Source organism: Colobus angolensis, unplaced genomic scaffold (assembly GCF_000951035.1).
Source record: "Colobus angolensis palliatus isolate OR3802 unplaced genomic scaffold, Cang.pa_1.0 Scaffold113, whole genome shotgun sequence".
In the NCBI taxonomy this organism is placed as follows: Eukaryota; Metazoa; Chordata; class Mammalia; order Primates; family Cercopithecidae; genus Colobus; species Colobus angolensis.
Window position 1 is genome coordinate 6,486,662 of NW_012112364.1, and position 5,107 is coordinate 6,491,768.

A 5,107-nucleotide genomic window follows, 5' to 3' on the forward strand; every position below is an offset into this window, starting at 1 on the left:
CTCGATCTCCTGACCTCGTGATCCGCCCGTCTCGGCCTCCCAAAGTGCTGGGATTACAGGCTTGAGCCACCGCACCCAGCCTAGTTTTGCAGTTTTTACAGTTCAGTCTGTGATCGTTTTGATTTGTAAAGGTGTAAGGTCACCGTCCACCTTCCTCCACACAACCACTTGCAAGCCATTCCCCCTGTACCTTGTGTCAAATCCGGCTTCTCTGACATTCCCTACCTGTTCTCATCACCGCCACTCACCAGCCACCAAGACCTCCCTCGTCCCTGTGGTTCCTGCCTTCATCTTCAGTGACTTCCAGCATCCTGAGCTATGGCCTGGACTCATGCCCTGGCTGGTCACTACTAACATTTTTAGAAGTTCTGTTTGTAGTGATCTACATATGAGCACTGAAATTAAAAGAAAAGGTGAAGAATTGTTGCCTGTATTTGGAAACTTTCCTTTCAATAGGTAATGAGCAGAAAGAGAAAGCAAGAGAACTCTGCCTGGGTATTATGAAAAATAAATGCACTGAAGGAGAAGATCTTCCTATTTTAGATTAGTCATAAGGAAGAAGAAATCCAGGAACACCTCTTCTGCCATGCTAGCTAGGGAGGAGTGGGGTGACAGTTAAGGTGTCTCGCGACACTTGCATCCAGACATGGCCAGGTAGACAGAGGGTGGCCCAATCAAAAGGGACGCCAGCAGCTGGGTGCAGTGGCTCATGCCTGTAATCCCAGCACTTTGGGAGGCAGAGGCAGGTGGATCGCCTGAGCTTAGGAGTTCGAGACAAGCCCGGGCAACACAGCAGAAACCCCGTCTCTACAAAAATATATACGGAAATTGGCCAGGTGTGGTGGTGCGCGCCTGTAATGCCAGCTACTAGGGGGTCTGAGGCATGACAATCACTTGAACCCAGGAAACGGATGCTGCAGTGAGCCCAGACTGCACCACTGCACTCCAGCCTGGATGACAGAGCAAGACCGTCTCAGAAGAAAGGGATGCCAGCTCTCAGCAGCTGATTTGCTTATACCAGGTATCTACCAAATACCTGCCCTACAGGCTGGAACAGTATGAGAGGTCTCAGTGCTGGAAAGATATTGCTGGAGTTGGCATTGGAAGCAGAGAAGGCTAAGTGTCCTCCTGTGTCAGTTCCCAGGATTTGATTCTGGCAGCCACCCAGCTGGAGTGCACACCCTTGCATCTGGGCGTGGCCATGACACTCATTCTTAGCCAATGGGATGTGAGTGGACTTGATGATTGCAACTTCCAGGTCAGGTCCTCAAAAAGGGAAACTACTTACTTACTGCATCCTCCCATTTTCCTTACCCATGGGCTTTGAGTCACCTCTGCCCTGCGGCAGATGGCACACCCTGGCGTGGCTGTAGGCCCCAAGACAAAAGGGTGCCCCTGGATGAAATGGAACAAAAACACCTACTCGCCCTGAACCACCTGCCCACTTTCAGGCTGCTAAGTGAGAAAGAAATACGCTTTATCTTGTTTGAGCTACTGCATATTTGGAGCATTTTTGTGACAGCAACTCAGCCAGTATTGTAAAGAAACAGCACTGTATCTGTCTTAAGAGAATGACACCGCAGAGGCACCAACACTACTCCTCCATTCCTCTCCAGGACCACAGGGAGATAAAGCCCACACTGCAAACCCCATCAGGCCTGAGAATTATACTCAGACCTGAGGCTGGGTGACGGAATAGGCAACTGAGCAATTGGTATCATTTCCCATCTTAAACAAATTAAAGAACAAAAGGCATCTCTCAATCTCACTTTGTCACCTGCCCTCCAGCTGTCACTGGGTTCATTCCCAACCTTTACAAACTTGTCCAGGATGGCTTACCTTCCTATCTCGTCCTACAATCTACTCTGTCACTAGTATTATCTCATGCTTCCTTCTGTCTAGCACTATTCCAAAATTGTCATCCAAAGACCATTGTTTTTGTTTTCCTTTGTTTTGTTTTGTTTAGAGAGAGACTGGGTCTTGCTTTGTTGCCCAGGCTGGTCTTGAACCCCTGGCTTCGAGTGATCCTCCTGCCTCAGCCTCTGAAAGTGTTGGGATTACAGGTGTGAGCCACCACACCTGCCCCAAAGACCACTTTTTAGTCCTTATCTTTCTATACCTCTCAATAGCTTTTTTTTTTTTTTTTTTTTACTTTTAGAAACAGGTCTTGCCCTGTCACTCAGGCTAGAGTGCAGTGGCATGAGCATAGCTCACTGCTGAGCTCAAGTGATCCTCCCACCTCAGCCTCTCAAAGCACTGTGATTACAGGTGCACCACCATACCTGGCTTATTTATTTATTTATTTATTTAATTTAATTTTATTTTTTTGAGACGGAGTCTCGCTCTGTGGCCCAGGCTGGAGTGCAGTGGCCGGATCTCAGCTCACTGCAATCTCCGCCTCCCGGGTTTACGCCATTCTCCTGCCTCAGCCTCCTGAGTAGCTGGGACTACAGGCGCCCGCCACCTCGCCCGGCTAATTTTTTTGTTTTTTTTTTTTTTGCATTTTTTAGTAGAGATGGGGTTTCACCGTGTTAGCCAGGATGGTCTCGATCTCCCGATCTCGTGATCCGCCCGTCTCGGCCTCCCAAAGTGCTGGGATTACAGGCTTGAGCCACCACGCCTAGCCTATTTATTTTTTTTATAAAGAGGGGGTCTTGCTATGTTGTCCGGGCTGGTCTTGTACTGCTAGAAATGGAAGTAGAGCCCTGGTAATTCTCTCCTGCCCACTCTTCTGGTACCCCTTTTGTGGGTGAGCTGGGGTTAAGGGGCACTGTTGGGCTGTGCCTCCAGGTGCACTGAAGAATGCACGTGACCGCAGGGCATGCTGGTGAAGCACAGCAAGAACGTCTACAAAGCAGCGGGACACTACAACGTGGCCATCTCCTCTGATGTCTCCCACTTCCAGTTCCACTTCTCTTTCAGCAACCCCCGCAGAGCCTCAACATCCTCCTGCTGCTGGAGGGAGCTGTCATTGTCTACCAGCTGTACTCCCTAATGTCCTCTGAAAAGTGGCACCAGACCATCTCACTGGCCCTCAACCTCTTCAGCAACTACTATGCCTTCTTCTAGCTGCTCCAGGACGCCCTGGTATTGGGCAAGGCTTACTCATACTCGCTAGCCCCCAGAGAGACCTGGACCACTGTTTCTACTGAGCCCTGGGGTGACCTTAGGGACAGCATCCAGGCATCAGCCGGGGACTCCCTGGCAAGGGGCTGTTGGGTAGGAGTGGGATGGGGGGAGAAAAAAGACCAAAAAAAATCCACCAGAGCTTTGTATTTTTGTTATGTACTGTTTCTTTGATAATTGATGTGATAATGAGGGAAAAAGTCATATTTTTATACTCCCCCCAAAAAAATTTGTTAAGACTTGTTTTGTGGCATAGCTTATGGTCTATGCTGAAGATCGTTTCTTGTGTGCTTGAGAAAGTCTTTTCTGCTATTGTTGAGTGAAGTGTTCTGCTTATGTTTGTTAGGTCCAATTGGTTTATAGTGGTTGTTCAAGTCCTGTTTCTTTCTTAATCTTCTGTGTGGGTGTTCTATCCATAACTGAAAGTGGAGATTTGAAGTATCCTAATACTGTGTTGGTGTCTAATTCTATTGTCAATTATCTCAATGTTTGCTTCACATATATGGGAGCTCTGATGTTAGGTTCACATACAATTGTTATATTTTCTTGGTGAGTTGACCCTTTTATCAGTGTATGATACCCTTCATCTCTTGTGAGCATTTCTGTCTTCAGTCTATTTTGTCTAAGTATTGCTGTCTGTGCTTTTTGGTTACGATTTGCATTGGAATATCTTTTTCCATTCTTTCATTTTCAACCTACATAAGTCTTTAGGTCAAAAGTGAGTCTCTTATAGACAACATAGTTGGATCTTGATTTTTTAAAATCCATTCAGCCAATCCCGTGTCTTTGGATTGAAGTCTTTAATCCATTTTCATTGAAAGTAATTATCAAAGGGAAGGCCTTGCTATTGCCATTTTGTTAACTGTTCACTGTGGGTCTTATAGGTATTTTGTCCCTTTTCCTGCCTTGCTGCCTTCCTTTGTGTTTCGTGAATTGGTTTCTTTTTGTGTTGACATGCTTTGATTCACTCTTTATTTCCTTTTGTGTATCTTCTATAGGCAGTTTTGTTGTTGTTGTTACCATGGAGATTATATAAAACATTAAAATTAGAAAAATCTATTTTAAACTGATAAGAATGTAATTTTGGCCAGGCATGGTGGTTCATGCATGTAATCCCAGTACTTTGGGAGGCCCAGACGGGTGGATCACCTGAGTTCAGGAGTTCGAGACCAGCCTGACCAACATGGAGAAACCCCGTCTCTACTAAGAATACAAAATTAGCCAGGTGTGGTGGTGCATGCCTGTAATCCCAGCTACTCGGGAGGCTGAGGCAGGAGAATTGCTTGAACCCAGGAGGCGGAGGTTGCAGTGAGCCAAGATCACGCCATTGCACTCTAGCCTGGGCAACAAGAGCTAAACTCCATTTCAAAAAAATGAAAAAGAATGTAACTTTAATCAGATATAAAAATTACTCCTTTTTATATCTCCTGCTGCCACTTTATTATTGATGTCACAAATTATGTCTTTTGAAATTGTGTATTAACGTAGATTTATAGTTATATTATGCTTTTATCTTTTAAATACTATATTAGAATTAAAATTGATTTACATATAAACATTACAATACTACATGGTTCTAAAATTGTCTATATGTTTACCTTTACCAGGAAGCTTTATATTTTCCTATGTTCTTATATTGCTTTCTAGAATGCTTTCATTTCAACTTGAAGGACACGTCAGTATTCTTTGTAGAGCAGGTCTACTGGCAGTGAGCTCCCTCAGCTGTTGTTTATCTGGGAAAGACAATTTCTCCTTCATTTTTGAATGACAGTTTTGTTCAGGTGTTTTTTTGGCTGGCAAAGGGCTTTTTTCTTTCTTTTTAACATTACTTTGAATATGTAATCTTGCTCCCTTCTGGCCATCAAGGTTCCTGCTGAGATATCTGCTGATAATCTTATGGGAGCTCCATTGCATGTGTTCAGTCACTTTCCTTTTGTTGCTTTCTAGACTCTCTTTGCAATTTTGACAATATGCGGTCATA